We start from the raw sequence: 27,663 nt of genomic DNA on the forward strand, positions 1-27,663 counted from the left end.
ATCCTTGTAATCGGATCCCCCTTTCCAACCCACTCACCCTCTACGCTCCCAGTATCGCCCCTCACACCCCTGGTCCTGAAGGTATCTTTACAGGAGTAGAAAGCCTCATCTTTCTGCCACAGAGCGGCTAGTGGTTTTGTTAGGTAGTCTAGCTCAGGGGCTGGGGCATCCATTATGCATGCTCAGAGGTCCGAGCTACGGCCCATGAAGGAGTGGTACACTGCGCATGCTCAGAGGCTCAGTTTTCCAGCCAGGAAGGGGCGGTACACCTGGGTGGGCGCTGCACCTGGATTGGCCCACGTAGGCCAGGTAAATTTAATTCATCCAATGGGGTCGACCAGAGTCGTCCGCCACGCCTCCTGTGGAATAATTGAAAAAGGCAGGAGCCCGGAGCCGACCCCGTGACTTTCCAAGCAGCTTCTAGGGAGGCTGCACGGATGAGGAGCCCTGCAGGTGCCCGTGTAAACCTGAAACTTTTTCTAACTCTCACAAAACTCACTTGGATCACAAACCAGGCTTCGGTGTGAATTCTTTCTCGCGTGGAGCCTAGGACCAGGGTATCTCTCTACCGAGATCCCACCACTGGCCTTGTGAATCGCAGCCCGGTGAGTAAGCACGAGGCCATCACGGCTCCTTTTGTCTCACCCAAGGACCCCTCAAATATGGAAGGACCTCAAACCTTTTGTGGGGAAGAAAATGGGATGTAAAGATAACGGAACTTTCCCACTCACCCCTTCGCAAATCCAAGAATAGGTTCTTAGGTGTAAGAATTATATCAGGGGTTGGACACCCTCGACGACGCACTAGACAGGGTGGACTCACTGCCTCTAAGAGAGACGTCCCCACACCAAAGTCCAGTCCCTCACACAGCAAACAGCTCCAGCTGTGGACTGTGCTTGCGATCCATGGCAGTTTACGTTTGATCCCAACTGACCTCATGCAAGGCACTTTCTTCACATCCTCCCTGACCCCCAGATATATACATCCAGTCCTCCACGCACCCTACTCCCTCTCCTCCGTTCCAGCACATGATTAAATCACCTCCAACGTGGACACGTGGCGCACGCTCTGGTCGGGTGGCCCGTCAGCCCCAGCCTTCCGAGGGAAGCCCTCCTCCCAAACCCCACTAGCTCTCTCCAGCGTGTGAAGCCCAGTGGCCATGGGGCAAGGCTGGTACACGGGGTTTAGAAAACAAACTGCTGGATTCTTGCCAGCTGGACCGGGCAGCGCTGTTTACAGCAGGAGCAATGCGTGGAGAGCTCAGGAGGCTGCTGAAGGGTGAGGCGTTGGGGGGTGGGGGTGGGGGTGGGGGCGTGGGCGGAGAGAATTCCAGCTTTCTGAGCCTGAGCCCTCCCCCCCAGCTACAAAGAGGATCCCCCCAGCAGAGGGAGGTGCTTCCCTTCCCAGGTGCACCCCAGGACAGCCAGCCAGCATGCTTGTTAATCCCATCAGTAGTCTGCAGGGAACCAATCACAGTCCTTGAGGGCCCAGCCAGTCCAGCACGGATTCCATCATAGACCTCCGCACACAGTAGGTGCTCAATCAGTATTTGTTGCTTACATGGGTAGACAAGCCTTCTTCCTATCTAATGCTGTGGCCTGGTGGGCTAGGCATTGAACTGGTAACTGCAAGCCCGCCAGGTCTTCTTTGAGTCAATTCTGTCGGGGGAAAGTTAATCAGGCCTTTTGATTGCTGATGTTGCCGGAGCCTTTAATAAGCTACTATGCACCTTTTGTCACCTAGTAGGGAAGAGAGCCTTCACTGATGTGTGAACTGATTTAATCACAGGCTGCGGCTTACCTGACCACACTCCCCACACTCCTCTTTTTTCTCAGAGGACCACTGGAGATGATGCATCCGCCAAACACACTTTGGGAGCCGGTGGCTTAAGAGGCTCCTGGAGAATGTTCCAAAAGAAACTTGGAAAAGTGTGCATGACCCCATTTTTACACAATGACCCGTGAATGAATAGGTGGTATATAGATGGCATTGCTATGCAGGCGGCCTAGTGATTACACATTGGGCTGCTGACCGCAAGGTCAATCGTTCAAGACCACCAGCCGCTCTATGGGAGAAAGATGTGGTTTTCGACTCCCGTAAAGAGTTACAATCTTGGAAACCCACAAGGGCAATTTTATCCTCACCTATAGGATTATTGGTGGTGCAGTAGCTAACTCAATGGGGTGCTGGCCACACATTCCATAGTTCAAAACCACTGGCAGCTTCGAGGGAAGCAGACTGGGATTTCTACTCCTGGAAACAGTTACACTCTTGGAAACCCCCAGTGGGGTGGTGTGAGTCAGCACTGACCCCACGGCAGGGAGCTTGGTCTTAGTATAGAATCCCTGTGAGTCAGAATCGAATGTTGCTGAGTCGGCGCTTTACTGGATGGGGTAGACAAAGTCAGGAGATACGGTACTCTCATTTTAGCATCTTGGAAGATTAGAGGACTTATACTTTTTTTACTTAAAGCAGTTCAAAGATAGTCAAAGTCACTTTTGGAATGGAAAAAAAATGAAAATGTGGAGGAAAAATAAAAACAGCTCTTCCAAAGTATTATGGCTTCACCGACATCCTTATCTTAGGATGCTCCCCAAGGTCTGAGGGATCCCATTTCCCTGTGGGTCCCAACACCCCCTCGGAGAACAAAATATTGCTCAGTGCCGCGTTCTCCCATCTAATAACTTCCCAGCCTCAACCTGGCACTCAACTCCACAGCCCTATGCAGCCTGGCTCCTCCAACTCCCAGCTGCTTCCACACCGGAGGGACAGCCAGGAGGGGGGAATGAGAACACATTTCATATTTTGTCAGAGCTGAAAAGTAAATTGTTTAGTAAATTGTACCAAATATTACCATCTAGTACTTAGTTAGGTGAAATTACCATGCCAGGTATATTAACGTTTAGAGATGGCCTGCTAAATGACTAATTTCCTAATTTAACTGATCTGTATATATGATTTTTAAAAAGCACTGCCATTTCATACAAAAGCACTTAGGCTCAGAAGAAACAATCATGCTTAGCACAAAACGAAGAAAACCATCTGACCGTTTATTGAGTTAATGTGTGTAAGACAATGAGCTAATGTACACACGTTCTCTTGTCGATCCTCTCAGCAACCCTATGAAGTAGAGAATGTTTTTATCCCCATTTAACAGATGCAGCACTTGAGGCTGAGAGCTGAAGCAATTTGCTCTACTGAAAGATGCAAAGTCAGGGCTGTCTGCTTCTCCTGCCTGCTGGTCTTAACAGCTGTGCCAGCTGTAAGCAGAGGAGTTGTTTAAAAACACACACACACACCCCTAAGGAAGAAGAAAATAAGTCTGAGTTGGAGTCCTGCACTTGTCAAAAAGTGTCAAGGAGGGACTGGTTTGGCAGATTCCCATAATGCATCTTTGAAAGCCTCCATACTTCACATATCTCTCTCTCTCTCTCTCTCTCTCTCTCTCTCTCTCTCTCTCTCTCTCTCTCTCTCTCTCTCTCTCTCTCTCTCTCTCATACACACTCACTCACTCACTCTCTTTCTCTCTTTTCATTCCTGGGTGCCTGAGTATCTGAAACCGGTCCAAAATTCGGTAGCAGCGCTTTGAGTCTGAGATCCAACTTATATGCACCAGCACGTACTGAGAGACAATAAAATTCTCCCCGTTTCTTAACCAAGACTCTCATCGTCCTTGTTACACAATTACGCAGGGGGTCCCGAATCAGGCTGCTGCTGGGCATCACCTAGGGGTGCATGGCAGTGCCCAGGCAAATCAATTCAGCAGCTCTGCAGGTGAGATCTAGGCCACCAGCATGGTTCAACCTTCTTTGCTGGTCATTGTAAGCAAGGGGGTGAGACTTTGGGAGTGTGTGTGTGTGTGGGGGTGTCATTTTGTAAAGAACATCTGCCAGAAATGTCCTGTTTCAGAGGTGCGTGTTGGAGGGACAGTTTGCTGGACCGATGTTCCCCTGTGCACTATCTGAATGAGATTCTCATAGTGAATAAACAAATGGGGTTTCCATGTCCCAATTTTTTCCGTCAAACATTTTAAGGAATTGAAAAAAAATTCTTCCCCTAAAGCTTCGCTAAGGTCCCCCCGACCATGTCTGATCCTTCAGATGCTTGGCTAAGGCCCAATGGGAGGTCGTTGCCGCAAAGAACACCGTATTGGAAGGCCATGGTCACCACCGCCTCTTCCAGAAGGACACTCAGTATGACCCATGGCGTTTTAAAAAGTCCCAATTTTTGGAAAGAATGCACGACAAGCTAGGGTATACGGTTTTCGGCTGCCATGTGGTTATTTCACCAGGATATGAGTTTTATCAATGGCGCCCCGCTTTACCAATGTTAAAATCTGGTCACCTTATCTTAGGGGCACCTGCACTCCGGACCAGCCAGTCCAGTGGAGCCAGGTCATACTACCACTGGGAGTGGGGAAGCGGTTGGCCCCCAGGAAACGGCAGGAGAGTGGAAAGATGTCCACGCATATGCCAACATTTGAGTGCCTGTTCACCAGAGCCTGCGGTGCCCTCAGCCACTCCCATAACAGCATGGCAACCTTCTCAGGGGGTCACAGAGGATGCGGGGTGAGGGACAGAGGACTAAGTTGACTAGTGAGGGAGTCCTAAGGAGGCCCCAATCACAAGCCTGGTGCAGAGCACCGAGACACAGTGTGGCTCCACTGGAACCCCCTTGAGTTAGTTAGCTTATGGTGCCAACCTGGCCGATAAACACAAGTGGGGTTAATTGAAGGGCAGAGGGATAAATGGCTCGATGAGCCTCGCCTTTCTAGTTCTCAGGTCTCTTGCTTCCTGATGGTCGGACCAGGGTGCAGCTGCCTTAGCCAGTTCCTTGCTTTCACTGGCAAGGCTCACTTCCTGCAAGACATCCCCAAGGAGAAGCCACACAGACCTACCCCGATGCAGCCCTGGGTGCTGGAGCAGCTGTGTGGAGACCCCTGCCAGTGCTGAGATGCTTATACATTCACTGACTCAGCTTTCCTCCTGCAGTCAGCATCATTGCGTGTGTTTTGTGAGATGGAGGAGGACTTTGTGCATTGGTATTGGACATATGGGTTAATGTTGGATTTGTGGGCTTGGGCAGCACTGGGTTGGGATGTTTTTTTGATGTGCACTTGCCCTTTATATAAAACTCTCTCTCATACATGAGTTTCTGTGGATTTGTTTCTCTTAAGTATCCAGACTCACACACTCCTGTTGGGTAATCCAAAGGGTTAACATCTCAGCCTCTAGTTTCTGGCCTTCCGATCCAGCTGGGGAGGTGACGGCTCTCTAGCCCTACCTCAGAGCCTAGTCCCCGAGTCCCTCCCAACAGGAATGAAGCTGCGAGCTGCACAGCCTATAGACAGACAAGTTTCATCTCTTTCCAAATCCATCTTGTGTCTTAACTCCTGCCAAGAAAAAAATTCAAACACTCACACATAGCATGCGTGTATGGGCTGGGAGGATATGGCTGGAAGTCTGTGCTGAAAAAGGAAGTCCAAGCAGGAGTGGGAGGGGCTGGTTTGCTGATGGAAGTGAGGGCCCTGAGTCAGGCCTCCCTGCGACTGCACCCCACCAGAAAAACACGTTACCAGCGAAACAATTCCTGCGTCAGTTCAGACTGACGGCAACTCTGTGTGTTGCTTACTAGGAGCGCCTTCTCAATGTACCTTTCTCTTTTTAAAAAATCCTTTTACTGGGGGGTCTTACAGCTCTCATAACACCCCACATTTTCCCAAGGTAGCTTTCAGAAGTGCATTGCCAGGCCTTTGTTTCTGGAAAGGAGCCTTTGTGACCTGCTAATCACAGGTCTGCAGTTCAAAACCACCCGCTGCTCCTTAGGGAGAAAGGCCGGGCTTTCTCCTTCCCTAAAGAGTTTTCAGAAACCTACGGGGGTAAAATGCCCTATAGGATCACCATGAGTTGGCATTGGCTCCATGACTGTACGTTTGGTTGGTTGGTTTTCGCTTCCGGAAGCCTCCGGGTGGGTTACAGTCAACCTTTGTCTTAATCCAGCGCAACAGTTTGCAATCCCAGGTACCAGGCAATGTGTGGTACTGCCTAGGGTCAGCTCGGAGGCAAAGGGCTTATGTTCCCTCGTCTTCCAACTTCCCAGTTCAAAACCCTTTGAGTCCTCACTCCCACCCTCACCAGCCCCCACCCTGTGAGACAGAGTGCAGGCAGAGGTGCCGAGCACCCTGGCGGCCAGATGGGTAGTCTACCCCCCGCACTTGGGAGAACTGTGGATCTAGCGCCAGCTTCTCTTGCCAAAATGAACACACCCTTCCTTGCACTGGCATGCGGGCTGTGGTGGACCGGGTGGCATGCAAGACTGCTTGTGGCCACCCAGAAAAACAAATTTGGAGCTGGGGCCCCGATTCTCGGAATCCTGTCCTGCCACATCCAGGACCTGCAGACGCTGGAATCTGGCAGCCAGGAGCGGGGAGATCTCGTCTTCTGTAAAACCAACACCAAAACATGCCCATGGACTTGATCCCGACACACCGAGACCTGGCAGGACAGACTAGAACTGCCCCCACAGCCTATCTATCATCTTTACAAAAGCAGACTGCCGTAGCTTTCTCCTGTGAATCTGCTGGTGGGTTTGAACTGCCAACCTTCTGATTAGCAGCTGAGCACCCTAACAACATGCCACCAAGGCTCCTTTGGCCTCTTAATAAAATCAGGATAGAGCCCTGCCCCGTGCCCCTCCACAGATCCCGTCTAACCTTCATCCTGGAAGCCCAGTCCTTCCGTGATCAGGAGGTTTCATGGTTCTGATAATGGTCCCCATTCAAGTCTGCGTCCCCCTTTGCCCTCTTTTCCTTGAGGTAGAGGACTAAGCAGCAACACGACATCCAGACTGAAACCCACTGGCCCCATGAAACCCCTTTCCCTAGACATCAGCAGCACTCATCAAACACCCACTAAAGGCCGGGGTCTGGCAGCACAAAGATAAAGTACAAGCTTTCATTCAGAACTCAACTTCAGATGCAGGAGCCTGACCAGAAACATCTCGGAACAACTCAGGATAATTCGGAATCAGACTGGAGCCCCCTAGGCTGGCGTTCTCTCTTTCCCCCTCTTCTGCTAGGAGGAGTGCAAGGGGATGGGGAGACTAGACACGTCTTATGGCAGGTGGTAACCCTGCAGCATCTTTCTTTGTCCCACCCAGCACACCGAGCCCAATGATGAGCACAGCATAGTGTTGAAGAAGTTTTGCTGTTTGCCTTGACACGTGTCTAATCTTGGTGAATAGTACATGGGATTCATTATATGCTTCTTTCTGCATCTGAGTGGGTTTGAGTTTTTAAATTTAAAAAAAAAAATGAACCCTTTTCTTTCAATAGGATGACTAGGGCCAAGTTTTCCCAATCCTGCACCACCTTCCAGGAACACGGCTCCCCAGTGTCTTGGTTAGACCAAACTAGTGCTGTCAGGCAGTTTCATGGGTGCTGGGGTGGTGTGGCTCTCTTTGATCTTTATTGGTTCCTCACGATCATAGGTCAGAGAGGCGGTCCCGCCCTGAAAAGGGGGCTGTTGGCAGCAGCAAGGGGTGTGTGTGTCTGAGGGCCGATCGTCCTGGCTGACCTCGGTCCTGGATTTAGAGCCAGCTCATCGGGCCCTCTGCTTCCTTCCTGGGACTTCCCTGACCAGAACACTGGGCCTTTCCCAGCACATTGAGCATATCTCACAAATAGCATGTCCCCAACTCTGGCTAACTTCTCCTGACTACAGAACCAAGGGCAGGGGCCTCAAGGTCAAGGGGAACAGCACTAGAATAATCAGGTTGGACTTCTGAAACGGTCCCTTTTTCCAAGTCTCCTCCATTTTTCCACCTACGAAGTTCTTACACATACCATACTTGATAAAGCTCTTCAAGCAGACTCTTCAAGAATAATTGGGTTCCCAAGAGTTGAGATGAGAAATCATTCATTGTTGTCAAACCAAAGCAATTGTGATGGTTAGGGATGATGTCAACTTAGACACGCCTGAGTAAAGTTAGGGTGGAATCCAATCTATCAATCCAATCCCAGCCTCATGACACCTCCTTTGTGGGGTGTGGGGTGTGTGTGACCTTCTGTATAAGAAAGAGAGAGAGGCCAGGCTGAAGAGAATCTTAGTAGACTCTTTGGCCTTCACCTTCTGCCAGAGCTGGATCGTGCATCTGGTCCCTCCATCCCTGTTTCGTAGCCTGTTGATCCTAGGAGCTGTCAGCTGACTACCGACTTTGGAGTCAATCTACCGACTTGGGATAATAGTACCTCTGTACCCATCAGCCTGTGCCCCCTGCCATCTCTGCTTTGTCATTCTGATTCCTGTTTGTCAGCCTCCACGGGTCACAAGCCTGACTTGAACTGGACTTACCTATTTCGACAACTGTGTGAACCATTTGTTCTCAATATAAATCTCTTTCTATTTACAAACACCTTCAAGCGTCACTGCTTTTGCTTCTCAAGAGAACCCAACCGGACACCACAGTGGTGGTGGTGGTGATAATGATGATGATGATGGTGATGATGGTGGTGGTGGTGATGATGATGATGGTGATGATGATGATGATGATGATGATGATGGTGATGATGATGATGATGATGATGGTGGTGGTGGTGGTGATGATGGTGGTGGTGGTGATGATGGTGAGGAAGATGATGATGAGGAGGACAGTGATGGCAGTGATCCTCTGAGCAGCTCCTCTGAAACAAATGCTCTTCTAAAGAGATCATGTGGGAAGTGCAATTCAAACCCCTCTTATTCTGACCTGAGAAAGATTCCGAAACTAGGTTACGTGTCTTGAGGACAGTTGGCACCAAGCTGGGGAGTTCTCAGCAAGTATCTGCTAACGAATCAAGTGGAAGGCCTTTCTTTGCTGGTCACAAATATGTCTTTGGTCCCATCTGGAAAATGCCTGAGGCGGCATTAACAGCACTCCTCTGGGGCAAGGCGTACTGCTGGATATTTGAATAAACAGACAACAGTTCCGAGCAAAACCTCAAGCGTTTGAGGAGAGCCAGACCTCACTGCGCATCCTGAGCTTCGGTGGGTGGCATGATTCACACAAGGGAGACACTACCAGGTCAGAATGCCCCCGCCTGGGGCTGAGTTACATGCTCATTCTGGCTGAGATGCGAAAAACCAAGGTCTTCCTGCCTTCCCTCATCAAGACCAGACCCACTAGCACTGGCATTTTGGTTAATTTCCCATTTGGGGAAAATTAGTTCTGCCTGACTAAGAATCCATCTCCATTGGACACGCTTCCTCTTTACTTCCTGATTTCCAGAACATGTAGGCTTTAGTTATGAAGGAGCTTCCTGGTTTGACTGTCGAGAGAGAGTCAAAGCTTCGAGCTTCTTTGCAGAGGGTGTGGGTGTCACCAGGACCTTGTCTGGATTGCTCTGGAGAGCAAGAACATGGGTAGGCCAGCCTAGGTTAGACGTCCCCTCCAACCACTGGCCACTCCCACATGTACATGTCCCATGGGGGTAAGCCCCTTGCTGTACCCACCATCCTGAACTTGCCGGCACCTTCCACTCCAACAGGTGACACGCCATCGTGATAGTTTTACAGGTGTCCTCAAACCACATGCGGCCCGCCGAGGAGATTTATCCGGCCCGCTAGGTGTTTTTTGCCGCCGCTGTCTGTCTTGCTTAGCAGCCGACTCGTCCATCCAGTGTGCATAGGAATTTGTTCATAGTTGTTTATTTTTTAAAGCTATAGTCCGGCCCTCCAATGGTCTGAGGGACAGTGAACTGACCCCCTGTTTGAAAGTTTGAGGACCCCTTTTTGGATGGCCCCACTGCACAAAACGCCACTCCTTATGCTAACAGATGATTTATTTAAAAAATACAAGGTATTCTTCAAATAAGATTTTTCTGGATCACTGGGCTTTTTGCTGCTGTTGTTCTCTTGCGCCCAGATCAGAAAATACTAAATGGCTGTTCCTATCCCATACTTGTCTTTTGGCACAGAACATGTGGTCCTTGCTCCTAAACACATATGACCTGCACACGTCAGTCGGCGATTCTCCTTCAGGTCTCTCCCAGGGGACAGATGTGAGTAGGGTGATTTGGGGACAAAGGCTGGATTTGAAAAGGGACACGGGTACCACACTCAGACAGTTCAGTCCTTCACTAGCCTCTGTTTCTCTAGACAGTACTTACTAGCTCAGCCTGCAGACTCTGGAGTCAGCCCCACGAAGACAGGGAGTGGGGGCGATGGTGTGCGGGGCGGGGGGGTTGGGGAGCAGAAGGTTCCTGATCCTATACCTCACAAGAGCAGCAAGGACAGCTTGTCTAGAAAGAATGTCATTCTCTTAGGAGTTTCAAAGGACTTGAAGACTCCACCACATCGTTGTGCACACTATCATCTGGGAAAGGTAGTTTGAGACTCCACTTTCACCAAGGTTCAAGATACAGAAGGGAGCCAAGCCCTGAACTCCTAGTGAGACCATGACCAGACCATGGCCTGGAAGGTGGGTTAGGGAAGGAAAGAAAACACCGGGAGGAGGTGGTGTCAATTTTGAACTTCCACTGTCCAAAATGTAACTTTCCCAAGAGTCTGACAACTCCGCCTCCTGAACCCTGACACCCCTGACTGGTGGCCCTCAGAGTGACCACCTGGCCTCAATTCTGTTTATTCCAAACAGGAAGCGATGGAAGTCATGGTCTAAATGTAAGGCCTTGTTCTCCAGGGTCAAAGCTCTCACGATCCATTTTACTCCTGTTTTCATTGACTATGGAACATTTCAGTTTGCTTCAATGGAGGAAACAGCTCAAAAGACCCACTCTGACTCTCATTCACCTGCAACTGCCCATCCCTTAAGTGTGTCCTAAGAGCCCTGGAGGTGTACTAGGTTGTGTTAACTGCAAGGACAGCAGTTCAAATCCACCAGCCTCTCCTTGGAGAAAGACAAGGTTTTCTATTCTTGTAAAGAGTCCCAGTCTCAAAAACTCACAGGTGCTGTCCTATAGGGTCATTCTGAGTTGGAATCAGCTGGACAGCAGTGAGCTCCAGGGTCCAGACTTGAAAGGAGGGGTGCCGAATCTCCGGTTTGAAAACCCCTCACTTCCACCTCTTCCCTGGAGCACCTCACTGCTCAGAGTGACTCATGAGTGCTTGGAAGATTATGGGAATTCTAGTTTAAGAGGCTGACCAGGGAAAGAAGTGCCTCTTGGCAAGGAAAATATTCTCAATCCCTTTGCACCTAATTGGGCTTCCTCCCTAATGACCACAAACAGGCCCCAAGCGCTCCATCACTTCCAGGGCTCCACACAGACCCTGCTGGAACCGGGTAGGGCTGGAAGCGGAGGGGCCTGTGGCCGGCCACCGGATGTGGCGCACGCAGGGGTGCTGCCGCCCCAGGGGGGCGGAGGGGAGCACACTTCACCGCAGCTCCCAGGCAAGTAAAACAAACTAAGGAGCAAGGCAAACAGCCCCATGTGCTCCTCCCGCCTTAGAGTTAGTCCTGGGCTGGGAAGGTCGGCACAGCTGATACTGCCAGATGTGGAACCCAAACACAGGCCTCCGGGGATAGTGTGACAGGCTGGCAATTAAGGGACAGCTTTCCCCGGGGCTCCAGTCAGGGGGGACTCTGCTCACAGCCTCTAGCTTCCCAAGTGGAGGTGTGTCTGATGCCACGTGGGAAAGACCATGCCAAAAATGGGAGGGGGTTGCTGAAGCCATTCCCCCAGTTCCCAAGGTGCTAAGGAAGGTGTTTGGTAATCTTTGTGCTTGTTTTTTCCTTCCCGCAACTTCTTGGATATATTTTTCATTTGTGTTGTCCCCACAAGATCCCTTGGGCTCCCTATTGCCACTTCCATTCCTCTCTATAGCTTCTAAATCTAGAACCAAGTCAGAAATCGCGCTGATGAAATTTGACATCCTAACTATCCACCCCATCCCGAACCTGGGTGGGCATCCAAATGGGCTATAAAGTCACTTCCTGTACCCGCTCCGTCAACAGAGACCATTTGTCATCGGCCCACCTAGCACAGACAGGGCCAGGCTCTCGTGTGTATGTGGCACTTGAACTAGTCTCAGATCCATCCCAAGTTCCCCCTGGACCCTAGCAGGCTAGAAGTGCCCAACCAGATTCTACTCAACTGCAACTCACAGTGACCTCAAGAGCAGGCTTTCGGTCCCTGTGGGTTTCTGAGATGTAACTCTGGACGGGAGCAGAATGCCTCATCTTTGTCCTGTGGAGCGGCTGGTGGTTTCGACCGCTGACTGCCCAGCGGCATAACCACGACACCGCGAGAGCTTCCAGTTCTACACATTCAGCTCAGGTAATCGTGCCAAAGGAGGAGAGCAGCAGAGCGGAGCACCCAGGTGCCCCGAGAAATCAAAGATGAACCACCAGACCATAAACTCTTGGTCCTGGAAGAGTTAGGTTTCTCTGCCTTTCCTGACCATGCCTCGTACACTGCAGGGCACGAAGCAGATGGTCAGCACATTCTTCTTGACATGATGAACGGGTGGCGTTGGTGGTTCAGTAGAATGCTCACTTTCCATGTGGGTGACCTGGCCAATGCACTCATGTACAGCCATGCCCCCTGTCGGTGGAGCCTTGCGGGGTGCTGTGATGCCAAGCAGGCTTCCGTGGCGCTTCCAAACAAAGATGGACTACGGAAAGGCTGACAACCTGCTTCTGAAAACCAGCCGCTGAACAACCTATGGATCACCATGATCAGACCTACAACAAGTCTGAGGTTGGCACAAGATTGGGAAGGGTTTTGTTCCTTTGGGCACAGGGTCACCAGGAGCTGGTCAGCTGGATGGCAGTGACAAGTGCTGAAGGAGGAAGGCATATCTTACAGGTGGGAATCGGTCATATTTAGGGATTTCCCAGAAAGTCAGTCCCCTTGAGGAAGAGGGAGGGGAGGAAAGAATGAGGTTCTTTTGGCCATGGCTTAGCGCATCCTGACTCTCCTAAAACCAATTGGAAAAAAAAAAAGACCCCACTGCTGTGGAGTAAGTTCCAACTCAGAGCAACTTATTGAACCGAATAGGCCAGCCCCATCTGGTTTCCAAAAACACAAATCCTTATGGGGACAAATTATCTCATCTCTCTCCTATGAGGTGGCTGGTAGGTTTGAACTATCCACCTTTTAGTTAGTTTTAGTTAGCATTTCAGCACTCAACCCATCTTGCCACCAGGGCTTCTCTCTAAAACAGATGCTCTGATGTCACTAAAGTTCTCAGCACCTCTGTCTCCCTATAGTCATGCACTCTCAGATATATTTTTCTTATGTAGATCCATACATAGTTGACGTATTTTGTTAGAAATTCTTATTCCACACCCCTTGGGATGTGGGTGAGCTCTGCAGAGTAGCAAAACAAACAAACAAACAAACAAACAACTCTTTTTTCTGAGCAGCTAGTGTGTGCCAGATAAGATATTCTAGGCCGTGAGGAGATGGTCAGGAACAAAGCAAAGGCCCCAGTTTTATGTGGAGTTTGGTTCCTCGACCAGAGGCAGACAGTAAACAAAGGGACAAGTTTGTGTCAGGTGGTGGTAATGCTGAAGAAAAACACATTAGGTTGAGGAGAGAGAGAATGGTGGTGGGGGTGCTCTTTGATTAAAAAGTGTCACTGGTGCCTACACCGCACTGCTAAGGTGAAAATTAAGTAGGGCCGGGGATGAAGTAACGGAGGGAGCCAAGCAGACAACAAGAGGAGGGCGTGGGGGAGCCTTTAGGGCAGAAGGCAAAGCCCCTGTGGAGGGAAACTGCTCAGCTAGTGTAGGGTCAGCAAGGAAGCCAATGTGGCCATGGCAGGGTGCAAGGGGATGAGAAGGTCAGTCTGAGCAGCAGGGTTCAGGATTGATGGCATTGAGCTTTGTCTGAAAAAGACGAGAAGCCATGAAAAGCCTTGAGCAGAGAGGTGACCTCATCTGCCTTCTTGTTTCCGAAGTAGAAGATGGACTTGCTGTCGGCGAGCAATGGGCTACTGGTGTCTGGAGGTGAGGGGGCACGGGGGGGGGGGGTGTCAAGGAAGGGTGGAAGCAAGGGGATCACCGAAGAAGCCATTGCAGTGGTCCAGGCGAGAAATGCTGGCGGACGACGAGGGGGGTGCGCAGCTGTAGAATTCTAGAGACAGTTAGAAGGCCGTGCCTAGTGGAAAGTGGAGCCTGTGAGAAACACAGTCAACGATGATCCCCAGGTTTCTGGCATAACTGATAGGATGGAAGAAGCCAAGTTAGGTAAGAAACAGAACAGACTGGGTGGGAGGGACCTCCCCAGCAACTGAGCCTGAAGACTGGCACATAATGGTGCATTGGGGGCCGGGCCTCATCCCACTGTAGGCTTGCTCTCCTCACTCCTCCTCGCTCTTACAGTTGACCTGGAACCAGTGAGGTTTCCACCAGCACAGTCATCCACTGACTTAAATGTATCGGTCGCCCAAGTCCACCAACAGCTCTTCTTTCACTCCACTTCCTTTTGCTTTCGTAATCACAACAGTTGCCATCTTCTAAATGCTCCCAATATGCTTACTGTGTGTTATCTTGCATCCCCTTTGAAACAACCATAAGAAACCCAGCCTTCCAAATTTACGTAACTTGTCCCAGGCCGGCTACCTAGCTAGGATGGAAGCTTGCTTCCTCCTGGTTCCCAAACTGTCCTTGACCAGGCTGCTGCAGAATCTCAGACACGTCCTTCCCCCAGCATGTAGCCTCACTCCAGGTTTCTGTCCTCTCAGGTGGGCAACCCCAGATGCCTCCTACTCCCCCAAAACCCCCATCTCAGAAAGAAAGTTAACCCGAATCCTCAGATTTCTTTCTTCTCCCACTGGTCACGGAGACCCTTCAGTGCATCTTCTCAAAAGGGAGAAGCTCGCCTGCCTGTCTGAAGGGATCCAGAGGGTGTGTGGCAACAGGGACCCCACCACCTTCGCCCCAGGCTTCTGCTCTTAGGAAAGAAAAACATCCATAGAAGACACATTCCTGGGGTCCAGACACTTAACCTCTGGCTAAGTTTCACAACATGTCTTATCTCTCTGAATGCACAGGTCTCCCACTTTGGTGGCAAGTCAGAACATCCTGACTCAGAAGTGTTCCCGGGTACCAATTTCATCGCAACCTTGTAGTATGCTGAGCAGGCAGACTCTTGGATGGACAATGGCTCAGAATTTCCATGATTTGGTTACCCAACGAGTTGGCCACTTAATTACTGTACCTTAAAGCCCAGCTGTCTTCAGGGTTTGGTGCTAGAATGTTCTCTTCCCGTGGAGGTAGCCTGGGTTCCACTCCCAGCCAACACACCACATGTGCAATCCTCACCCACCTGTCCATGGAGACTCGTGTGTTGTTGTGATGTTGAACCGGTTCAGTGGAGCTTCTAGGCTAAGAGGAACTAGGATGGAAGGTCCAGAGAGCTACTTCCCAAAATCAGTCAAGGCAAAAAACCAACAAACAAAAAACCTGCGGATCACAATACCGATATCAAGAGGATGGCCTGAACCGAACCGGGAGGTGTTTGGTTCTGTTGTGCAGGGGGTCGCCGTGAGTCAGGGGCCAGCAGAGAGATCACTAATAACAATGATAAGGTCAAGTCTCTTGCGTCCTTCCCATCCCAGAATTCCGGCTTTCAGTATTTGTTTCAGGAAGAAAAAGAAACCAGATATCCGCATGTCCTCCCCAGTCAGATCTTCTCTTCCCTGAGACAGCCGTTTTGCAGGTCATTGCCTGTCGACTTTTTTTTTGCTGGCTGCCTTGACTGTATTTGCCCAGAAGGTACCAGCTCCTGTCAGTTAGCTGTCTATCAAAGCTGCCACTTCCTTCCCCAGGGTAATTTTTCTGTGCAAGTTGCCACTTCTCCAAACCGGGAAAAGTATCTCCTGGGCCAAACACTTTCTCTCCCTCAACCAGCCCCCTAGCCCCCTACCCCCAGCCCCGTGGGCTAGAGGAGCCCCGTGATCAGACTTGGAGAGGGCCTGGGAGGGAATGGATTCAATGGAAGCAGGCAGCAGATGATGTCCCAGAAAAGAAAACAATCACAAGGTGAGAGACGTGTGTGCGATCAGACCCAAGATGGAAGCCGTTTACCTGGCTGGTGGTGCAGAGCAACGGCTAGCTTGTCCCCTGCTGCTGCTATGGACCCCTTGGGCCCAATGGAAACCATAAGGTCTCTGTTTTACACTCGTGCCCCCGAGGCAAGATTCATCAAGTCCCCGCCCCCCACGCCACCACCATCCCTTACACTTTATTGGTCGCAAAAGAAACAGTTCTTGAGAGAGAGATTATCTGGCTTTTCTCCCTGCCCACTACTCCCCCCCCCTCTTGCACAGCCTGGGTTTGGGAGTCAGATCACAATGAAAGAGATCTTGGCTCTGCCCCTTACCAGCTGTGAGACCCAGAAAGTCACTACAATTATTGAAGCTTCAGTCCCCTTATCTGCCGAATAAGATAATGATTCGCATCTTCTCAGGACTGTTGGGGGTATGTATAGGAGAAATCTGTGGTTCTTGGCACAGTAAAATAAAACAAACAAGACAAAAAGCCCACTGCCAACATCAATTCTGATTCATAGCGACACTGTATTGGGCTTCTAAAACGAAATCTTCCCGGGAGCAGACAGCCTCATCTTTTTTCCCTGGAAGTGTGGCTGGGAGCTTTGAACTGCTGCCCTTGTGGTGGGCAGTCCGGCACTTAACCTGCTGTACCACCAGGGCTTCACGGAGGGATTACACTCACTGGCAGTTGTTATTATTAATTACTATTATGCTCGCATTAGCTGGGAGATACAGTGGAGGCCGGGCAGGGCTGCCTTTCACGCTGTAGTGTACCAATCTGGGTCAGCCCCCGACTTCTACTACAGATGCCCTGCTCAGTGGGGTGAGAGGCTGGGCCCGAAGTTTGCTCCGGCAATAGACCACCTTGAGGCAACCTGCTTTCACCCCCATGCATGACCTGTACAGGCTGTCTCTGTCGCAAGGGGACCGGTTGCCCTTAGGCCACCCACCTATAGAAAGCCACCTAGTTGTTCCCCCATGGGGAGGAGAGCTGAGCTCCCCAGCCCCTCCTTTCTCCCAGTGTCAAAGACCACCCAGGGAAACTTGCTGGCAAACTGCCACAGTCCAGAAGGGCTGAAGCCGGGGGCCCAGCCAGTCAGCCACTCTCTGCAACAGAAGGGCTCCAGGCTGGATGCCTCAGCCTGAGGGGGGGGTTTGGGGGGGGGGGCTCTCACCTGGAGCTGGCCCAGCCTTCCCAGATGGCAGACCACCGAAGGTATACACAGAGGGGCGCAGGTGATTGTTTTAAAGCCACGCAAATGGGAAGCTTCATTAAAATCGAATGCTTGGCTGTAATACAGCGGGCTCTTATATAACCACGCCACTACAAACCTCCCATTCATATTGACAGAGGTAAACAGCAATGTATTTCCATGAGTTTATGCTGCAGACTTCCCGGCAGAAGAGGGCACTCTGCCCACTGAGCGCGTTAGGAAGCACCTCCCCACCCCCGATTAGAGACAGCGGGTTGAAAAAGAAAGCGCTACGCTACTGTCACCTTATAGTGGGGTGGTAGTCATTAGACAGAATGAGAGAACCAGGGCGGGGGGAGGTTGGGGGGAGTGGGAATGATTTGTGAAATAATTGACTGGCAGCCTCTGCTTTCAAAGAAAACTAGTAACCCCAGAATCCCTCCCCTCCCCATTTTCCTCTCCAATGAACTGTGACCCATACCGAATAAACCTGTTGAGATGGCCCCGGTGGTGAGGTTCAGACTAGTACGGCCATTTGGCCAGGCCTGGTCTGGAGCAATAGTGGCAGGGCCAGGGAAAGTGGGGGCAGTCTCTCCTCAGGAGCGTTCACTTCCGGTCCAGGGAGCATGCCCCACCGTCCCACCGTCACCTGGGCTCCCGTCCCAGGTGGGGTTGACAGCAACCGGAGAGCCCACACTCTTGTGTCCCTAAAACAAATGTCCCCTCATTGACATGCAGGGAATGGTTTCAGAGACTACACAGATCTACAGCCACCAAGAGAATGGAGGGCAAGTGACATTGTACAGGAAGAAGCGCAATTCAAGCACACGGCTCTAGGATGCTCTGCTACACGATGAGGTAGCAAGGTGGGGGCCACGGATGTTTCGTTTTCCCCTTCCAAAAGCCAATTCAGTAACTGGATATGGAAATATGTCCTAGACCCAGAGACCCAAGACTCCGCCTACTATGTAATGCTTCCAACGTTTAACTCTCTGACAATTATAGAAAGAGAGAGAGAGAGAGAGAGAGAGAGAGAGAGAGAGAGAGAGAGAGAGAGAGAAGATAGACGAAAGAAAGAAAGAAAGAAAGAAAGAAAGAAAGAAAGAAAGAAAGAAAGAAAGAAAGAAAGAAAGAAAGAAAGAAAGAAAGAAAGAAAGAAAGAAACCATTCTGGTCCTGAAATCCGCAGTCTTAATACGTCAGCCGCTTATCCACTGAACAGAGACCCGAGCTGGCAAAAAGAGCTGCGCGTCCTGCTTCCTGCGCAGCTGGTGGTTCGAACCCTGGCAGAGGCACCTCAGAAGGAAAGATTGCAGACCCGCTTCCAGAAGGTCCCGGTCATGTGACCCGGTGGAGTTCTACTCTGACCAATGGAGTCGCCATGGGTTTGATCCGCTTGGAGAAGAAGGGACATTCCTTCCTTTGCCCTAATTTCCGCTGCTCTTTGGGCTATAGTTCCTTCAACTCGACCCACATTAGGCACTTGCCCGTCACGCATCCCAGGGCTTGCGAGACTTTCCGGGACTTTTTCTCTGGCAATTGAAGGAGGCTGACTGTGCATTATTGGCTATCGTCTTTCGACTGCAATTCCCTCTTACTGCCCAATATTCGCCTGTCCCAAACATCAAAGAGCGTCTTTAAACGTAAGGCCAAATTCACCATTAGGAAAAGAGAACCTTATTTCCCAACTTGATTTCAGAAGATGGAAAGAAGCAGAGCCCTTTGATTTGTCAGAGGTAAACACTGCCTGGTACATCAGACCACAAGGCATTATCTTTAATACCACTGACAGAGACATAAACACAGGGCTTCCTCACCCAAACCTAAGCAAGGACTTTTCCACAACAGGCTTAGACTCCAAAGCCTGTAGGATATGGTTTGTGGCCAACAGGCCTGCCAGAACTGGCCCGGGGTGAGGGGCAGTCACATGGCCATCCTGTGAGAGGGAGGCCACTGCAGGCTGGGGCTGAGAGTTTACCAACAGCTGCCACATCACTCTGGCTCAGGGAGAGCCCCACGTGTGTCAGAAGACTCTCCCAAAGGGCGTTCAATGACTTATGGGGCTCTTTTTTTTATAGCTTGCCAGACTCTTGGTGTGACGGGCCTCTGGGTGAACTTGAACTTCCAACCTTTCAGCTAGCAGCCGACCTACTCACCACCATCGAGCCGAACCCCCAGGATGGTAACTCTTGGCACCAGCCAGGGACTCAAAGAGACCAACCTGAATTTTAGCCTCTATGTCACTCACATAGTACTCTTCCAAAACTAAAGCAGGAGAAACGCTCCCTTCAGGGGGCAGCATGACACGGGAGCAATGGTTCACCTGAGGCACCTGGAAGTGGGACAGCTCACCTGCTGCTTTTACTTCATGGCTGCAACCCTCAGACGCTCTGGATGTTGACAAGGCTTCATGCGTCATAGGTTCCAGGAAGTGGTTCCAGGAATGAGGGAAAAGATACGTCTTTCTGAGACACCTGTGGAACAACAAAATAAACAAACCATTCTAAAGTATTTGCTTTTTTAAAAAAATCATTCTACTGGGGGCTCAAACAACTCTTATGACAATCCATCCATCCATCCATCCATTGTGTCAAGCACATTTGTACATTTGTTGCCATCATCAGTCTCAAAACATTTGCTTTCTACTTCAGCTTGCTATCAACTCCTCATATATTCCTGCCCATTACCCCTTCCTCATGAGCCCTTGATAATCTATAAATTATTATTGTTTTGTCATATCTTACACTGTCCGATGTCTCCCTTCACCTACTTTTCTGTTGTCCATCCCCCAGGGAGAAGGTTATATGTAGATCCTTGTAATCGGTTCCCCCTTTCCACCCCACCCTCTCTTCACCCTCCTGGTATTGCCACTCTCACCACTGATCCTGAAATGATCATCTGTCCTGGATTCCCTGTTTCCAGTTCCTATCGGTACCAGTGTACATCCTCTGGCCTAGCCAGATTTGTAAGCCAATTTGTAGAATTGGGATCATGATAGTGGGGATGGGGAGGAAGCATTTAGGAACTAGAGGAAAGTTGTATGTTTCATCGTTGCTACACTGCACCCTGACTGGCTCCTCTCCTCCCTGCGACCCTTCTGTAAGGGTATGTCAAGTTGCCTACAGATGGGTCTTGGGTCCCCAATCTGTACTCCCCCTCATTCACAATGATTTGATTTTTTTGGTTCTTTGATGCCTGATCCATGCAACACCTTGTGATCACATAGGCGGGTGTGCTTCTTCCATGTGGACTTCGTTGCTTCTGAGCTAAATGGCCGCTTGTTTACCTTCAAATCTTTAGGAACCCCAGACGCTATATATTTTGATAGCCAGGCACCATCCGCTTTCTTCACCACATTTGCTTATGTACTCATTTCATTTGTCTTTGGGAAGGTGAGCATCATCGAATGCCAGTTTAATAGAACAAAGTATTCTTGCATTGAGGGAGTACTTGAGTGGAGGCCCAATGTCCATCTGTTACCTTAATACTAATCCTTTAAATATATGCACACAGATCTATTTCCCCATCTTCATATATAAATATATTTACATATGCACATGCCTTTATTTAGACCTCTATAAATGCCCTTTGCCTCCTAGTCCTTTCCTCTATTTCCTTTTACTCTCCTCTTGTCCCATTAGCATGCTCAGTCTTTATTTGGGTTTCAGTAATTCCTCTTGGAATTACATTACCCTTGGTCACACCCTACCAGGCCTCCTACACCTTCCTCACCACCGATTTGGATCACTTGTTCCCTTGTCCCTGGATTTGCTAATAACACTTCCTTTCTCCCCACCTTCCCCTCTCCCATGTCCCCCTGGAAACGTCAGTCCCGTTGTTTTCTCCTCCAGATTGTTCATCCAGCCTATTTTATTTAGACAGACCTGAGGAGATAATAACATGCACAAAAATAAGACAGAGCAAAACAAAGAAACAAAACAACAACAACAACAAACCAATGACAAAAAAAATTAAAAAGAAAAGCCTGTAGTTAGTTCAAGGACTATTTGTTGGCTTTTAGGAGTGTGTTCCCATCAAGTCTGATAGAGTGCCACGTCCTGGCCCCAAAGTCTATTTTTGGTATTCCCTGGGGACTTTGTTGCTCTGCTCCCCTTGCTGTTCTGTTGCACGCCCTTAGTGTTTTGCCTGGGTGTGGTGGGATCAGATCGGGCACAATTCCTACACTGTGTCTCCAGTGTTGTCTTCTGTAGGGCTATGGGTCACTGAGGGATGTCGTGTCTCATAGTGGGGCTGGCCATATGGTCTTCTCTGTGGATTGGCTGCTCAGAGCAGGGATATGGTCCTCAGGACTTGGGTGCACTGCTTCGGAGCAGGCATTTCCTTATCACTCTATTTTATGAATAAGTAAAGCGAGGAAAAGGAATTTTCTCCCCAGGTCATGCTATCATTCCTTGCGGTCAAGTCCTTTGGATTCTCAGTTAACCCAGGTGTGCGGAGTAGAAGGGTCCCACTGGGTTTTCAAGGCCACGCCCTTTGAAAGGGCTGTCTTCCCAGATGCTCCTGCATGGGGTTTGAACCACCAACCTGATAGTTGGTGGTGGAGCACTTAACGCTTTGCTAAGGCTGTCATCTCTCTAGGAGCAAATCCCCAGGTCTTTCTTGAGAAGTAGAAAGTCAGAGCGGTATTCAGGATGAGCAGCGGAGTGCTTCAGCATGGTACCACCATGGCTCCTTAATGCCACAGAACCACAAAGAAATACAACAAAGCCCTGGCCATGGCGTCGACTCCGGCTTTTAGTGATCCTGTAAGATGGGGGGACTGTCCCTCATGGCTCCGGATGGTGTGTGTGAACCGCCAACCCTTCAGTTAGGGGCAAGGTGCTGAACCCCCGTGTCCCCAGGGCCCCCTAGTTCCTGGCTAGAATGGGGTGATCACTGGATTAGGGACAATGGCTGCCTTTGCAAACTCTGTCAGTTGAAAAACCATCACCTTGGAGTTCAGCAGTCCCATTTTCATGAGTAGGCACCGACTATTTCTCATAAGCACCTCATAAGCAGCCCTCGTGCATTGCTAAGTAGGCTTAATGGGAACGGGATAGGGCAGCAAAGCAAGCAGTGGATGTCATCAAAACTCACTGAGTCAGGCTGGGTGACCCAGTGAGGCAAGACTATGACGCCATGGGACAGGGCCACATATGGGAGTGCTAGGAAGTCTGGACTTGCTCCAAAGAACCAATTCTAAGCTGAGTGGCAACTTGGTTACGCTCTGAGGTGGACAGAGGATGGATGGGGTGCTGAGAGGTGGTCTGCAGGGAGTCCCGCCAGGTGTCAGCAACCAAGGGTTACAGGAATGGAGAGGGAGCATACATGACTGACATAAAAGGAAAACTCTGCAGCTAGTTGAGCATTTTGTGGGCAAGCTTGGGGAAGGCATCTCCCTCTGTGGCAGGGGAGATGCGGGGACTCATTGGGTCAGTGGTTTGTGAATGAGGTTGACAGGCAGAGTCAGGGCCCCAACCCAACTTTCCTACCCCTAAGAGCAGTGCCATCTGAGATGGAGCCTGCAGGCTTAACTTCCTCCCCCTCTCTCTGCCCACTAGCAACCCTTAGAGTTCGAAGGAGCCCCATCTCATTTCTAGATGGCTTTTTTTTTTAATAAACATGAATCTCTAGGTTAAAAGCAAACACCCTTTCCCACCCCCTTGACCCCAAATAGTTGATTTACCATTGTAAATTATGAACTAGTATATGTTTAAGGTTATCTTTGTGGGACATTCTTAGGTCTTGGGTCACTCCCACAAAGCAAAATGGCTTATCACTATAAGGTATTAAATAAAAGGCATTAAAAGTAAGAGCATTTGTGGTTGGACCAATCTGTGCTCTGTGAGTTTGGGGTCAGAGAGGTTTCTAGAGATACTACAAAAGATTCTATACCACGATCATAACTGTGTAAAAAGTGTGTATGTAATGAATGAAAAAAAAGTATAGTATAAAATTATAATGATTTAAAAAACATTTGAATATTGTTAGTGGAGGCCAGCATAACAGATAAAAATGGGAGGAGTACCATTTCTTGATGAAGAAAACGTTTTTCCTGAAAGTGTGTCGTCTGAAGCTTACAAGTGTTTGCTGAATGAAAGTACGGAAATGACCCGAGCTTCCTTAGGCTCTGGGCTTTGAATTCCTGAGGCCTAGCTCAGTCATGGCCAACGAAAAGACACCAGTGGAGACCCAATTTTTAAAAATGTGGGTGGACAGAACACTAAATAGAGTGGGAAAATGTTTGGGTCAACCTGCTGGAAGCTTCGTTTCCGTTTTGAAAAACAAAGGTTGCATGTCTATTGTATAGAAACAAAATCTCTTGCCCCACTGAGTCAAAAACTGTGGTGCCCGGCTCACAGATGGCCGGTGGACTGTGCTGGTTGACAGGGCGTTGCTCTCTAGAGTCCTGGCAATAATCCCACGTCATATCAAGCTCCTAAAAGTACTCACTATGATTCTTCTGCATCTCCCCTTCCAGAATTTTTCCTACTCTGGACTAGACAAATTTGAAAAATGTGGCCCTGTTCTGGTTTCACTTTGTAGGTCATGCTGAACCTGGTCAAACCCCTTTTTATGTTAAAATAAATAAGTAAACGTTTCCAAATGTAGGCCATCACTTTCTCTGTTCTCTCCTCCACCGGTTCACCTTTGTCCCCCACCCCCACTTCCCTGCTCAATTTTAATTCCCTTTCCTTTCCCCATTTTTCCCAGAGAGCAAGGGACCAGGGGTTTGGAGGAAAGAAAGCAAGTCCCAATGTTATTCTCTTTGGGTGCTAGGTTAATACTTTCTAATTCAGAGGCTACAACAATTATTAAGTGCATTTGAGTCCCTTTGAAAGACACTGAGAAACAAAGGCTTGATTCATTCACCCTATCAGTGTCTTTGCCCAAATTTAAATTCAGACCCCCTAGGACCTCGTGGAACACTGCCCAACAGGCTCCCCTCTTGCCCTCCTTTCTTAAACTCTGTGGGGTTCATGGGGAAGTCAACTGAAGTGTTTCATAAGTAAAATCATTCTTGGGTCATGGAAATCACAGATCAGTTGCCGAAGAGAGGAGTGCTTCCAAACACTTGAAAAACACTTCAAAGGGAAGAACATCTTGGGATACTTCTAGAGGACCCAAAGAAACACGAATCACACTTCTTACCAACAGTTGGCCAGCCAATCAACAGCCAAGAAAGTTACTCCTGGCTTTTTATCGCACCCCTACCCCCACAGTTGTCAAGGAACCAATCATCATGAAGGCCTCTCCCCAGTAAAGCCCCCAAACAAATTTCTTCCCAGCTCTCTAGTAGTATTACTCTTTGGTGAGATCTTGAAAAAGGTTCAGAGGGAAAGTGTCTGAAGTTTCCATCCTTAGACTTCCTATGTATAGACAGCCTCCAGCTTCCTGCTGGGGCCAAACTTTAAATAACTTAATGTGCATCGGGTCATGCCCACAGTCTGTAACAAATGGGCAAAACCCTTCTTCCATTTTTACTTTCCATAGCTCCCTCCCCAACCTCATCTGGCTGAAATCACTCCTGTTGCCATTTCCCTACCGCCCCCCTCCATCCCACTGACCCCAAGGTGCTTCAGAATTGCCATGGGTTTCAATTATAAGACCATTAAGAAGTGCCAATTATAAGACCTCAGAAACATTCCCGGGGAACCTGTTACACACCTCACAATGGTCAACCTCCTGCCTCAGATCCACTTGAAGTTCAGAAAACAGGTCACCCAGATGGGCTGGCCCAGCCCCCACCTCAGTCAGACAGGCCCATGCTTTCATATTTTCCATGCTGCCCTCGAGAAAACCGAGAGTGATTTATTGGCTGTAACCGAAGGGATGAAAAAACCATCACAAAGCCGGGCTGCCTGCTAAGGGTCTAGTCACCAAATAAATCAGAAATGTTTGCACATTCAAGAATTAAAAAAAAAATCGTCCTCATTAGATGGCTCGCGTTGGCCAGGTTCTGGGCAACAAAGAACGATGTGACAGATGTGTGGTGGTAGAGAACCCCTGGAGGGGGCATACAGGCCTGCCGCCAAAATGTCTTTCCACTCAGCCCACTCAAGGAGGTAACTCTGGGTCAACACTGTATACGAACCCATTTGAACTTGCTAAGTAGGGATGAGGGGAGTAGAACACCCCACCACACCCAGAAAGTGCCTGTTTGGGATGACTGGTGTGCGGTTTGAGTATTCTTAGCTCGCCTGCCACATCTCTGTAGGGAAAGCAACAAACTTTTCAAGTAACTCTGACACTGCCAAGGCCACTGCTTCTCCCTGACACCCCCCCACCCCGCACCTACCCCAAATCCTTCCCCGCCATCCCCAAATCCGATGTAAGCCATAGGAGACACAACCCTTTTCTATCGCACATGACCCTTCTGCACACCAGCTCTGACTCCACCATTTACCTCTCAAAAGCCTCCCTACATCTGGAAAACCTTTCAAATCCCTCTACACACACACACACACACACACACACACGCAGAAAGATTGTCCTGGGTTCCTTTTCCTCTGCTGCCCCTTCCCACTTGTCCCCCAACGTTTATCCTCCGCCCCCCCCACCCCATTACTCTCTCAGTAAAACACCCACTCACACACACACAGACACACACACGCATGCACAACTCCACGAGGATGCTGCTCCAGCGCGCGTGCACACACACACACACACAATTCACGCGCGCACACCCCCTCTTTCATTGCCCCAAGCCCAGTCACTCTGGACTCAGTCCCACGTCCCCTTCTGCAGCACGACGGTCCTTGCCCGAGGCGTTCTTTCAAAGCACCAGCTAGGACCAACCATCAGCACCCAAGAGGCCAACGCCCCGGCGGGCTTCTCCCCGCCACCTGGCGCCGGGAGCCCTGGCAGGCACGGGTGTCCACCGTGCGGGCTCCTCGGAGGAGTCGCCCGGGCCCTTCGCCCATGGAGAGCCTTCCGGGAAGCGCGCCGGCGAAATGACCATGACTCCGCCGAACTTGGACCCCGCAAAGGAACCCTGAGCGCCTGGGCCCGCGGGGGGTGGGGGGAAGCCCGGCTCCCGGAAAGCAGTCACCCTGGGGAACCCCGGCCGCCCTCCTCGCCCCAATTTCTCGGGGCCCGGCGCCTGGCGCGCCCTGTCTGGGCCTCAGCCTCCAGCCCGGGGAGGGCTCCCGCCGGCGGCGGGTCCCCGGCAGCCACCGGCCGGGCGCTTCCTCGGCATCGCCTCCGCCCTCCTCCCCTCCCCAAACCGTCACCGAAACGCAACTTTTTAAGGAAAGAAAACACACTTCAGCCAAAGGGACTCACCTGGGCGGCAGCGGGCGCCAGGGAAGGGCCAGCGCGGGCCCCGGGGGCCAGGGCAGTGAGCTCGGGGAGCGCCGCACCGCGCGGACGCGCAGCACCCACGGGGACACCCCGGGACACCCTGATTAGGACAGCGGCAGCAGAAGGAGCAACAATGGAGCCCGGGTCGCAGAAGTTACCAGCCAGGGACGGAGCGCGTGTGCAGGCGCGCGCGTGGCCCCAGCGGCTGGAGTGTGAGTGTGTGTGCGCCTGGTGTGCGTGTGCGTGTGTGTGTGTGTGTGCGTGCGTGTGTGCGCGCGTGCGCTCGCGGGGGCGGCGGACACCCGCAGGCCAAGGCTCAGGGTCCCTGCGGCCAGAAACTGGGGTCCGGGCGGCGGCAGCAGCAGCAACAGCAGCGGGAGGACAAGTCCAGGGACGCCGCGCCCAGCGCGCCCGGTCCCTCCATATGGAAGAAGCTTTTTTGGATGACTGAACTCGCAAACAATTCCTTCTTTTGCTTCTCCAGCCTAGGAGCCTCCCCTCGCGGCGGGGGGAGGAGGAGGAGGAGGGAGGGAGGGAACCGAGGAGGCGGGGAGCAGGGGGAGGAGCAAAGTGGAGCACAGAAAAAAGCCTTGGAAAGGAAGCTGATGGGGCAGAAAGCCATCCCCAAACTCTGGAGCAGCTTCGCTCTGCAGGCCCGCTTGCTGCGGTGCCTGGGTCCCGTACTGACACCCCAACTTCTCTTTCCCCCGACCAGAAGCAGTGCCTCTCACACGCACCAGCTCCTTTAGAGCCCCACTTTTCCTGCAGCGTCACCTCCAATCCTTTTTCCGCAATACTGTCCTGCACCTCCCTTTGACAAGCCTTTCCCCCATACCCGCCTCCTTCATTCTGCAAACACTTGGATAAATAACTAAAAGCAAACTGGCTGCTTTTAAAAGCACCCCCACGGAGTGGGGGTGGGCAGCATCAGTTGAGCAAATGATCAGGGAAAACCGCTCCTGGAAACCCCGGACACCCCTCGTGTGTCTCCCCCCTCCTGTGTTGGGCGGGATGGTTTGCCGGGTCCTGCTCTGCTGACAGCGCCCTGACCTCCATTCATCATCCCTGGGTGGAGGAGCTGCTTCAGCAGAGAGCCGGGAAGACTGGGGGCCTGGGGTGGTGGTGGATAACAGCCACAGAGAAAAGTTAGTTACCGTGTGTGTGTGTGTGTGTGTG

The 27,663-nt window shown here is 50.7% G+C and overlaps 1 protein-coding gene across 3 annotated transcripts in view; it reads right to left on the reverse strand.

Annotated features, from left to right (window-relative positions):
• Positions 1-26,984, reverse strand: part of BOC (BOC cell adhesion associated, oncogene regulated) — an 84,724-nt gene extending 57,740 nt beyond the window's left edge. For all 3 annotated transcript variants that reach the window (XM_075542525.1, XM_075542526.1, XM_075542524.1), the window contains exons 1-2: positions 26,470-26,984; positions 19,537-19,658 (exon numbers count right to left, since the gene is read on the reverse strand). The gene's annotated coding sequence lies outside the window, so the exon portion shown is untranslated. The remainder of the gene's footprint in view (positions 1-19,536; positions 19,659-26,469) is intronic.
• Positions 26,985-27,663: the final 679 nt, after the last annotated feature.

Source organism: Tenrec ecaudatus, chromosome 2 (genome assembly GCF_050624435.1).
Source record: "Tenrec ecaudatus isolate mTenEca1 chromosome 2, mTenEca1.hap1, whole genome shotgun sequence".
In the NCBI taxonomy this organism is placed as follows: domain Eukaryota; kingdom Metazoa; phylum Chordata; class Mammalia; order Afrosoricida; family Tenrecidae; genus Tenrec; species Tenrec ecaudatus.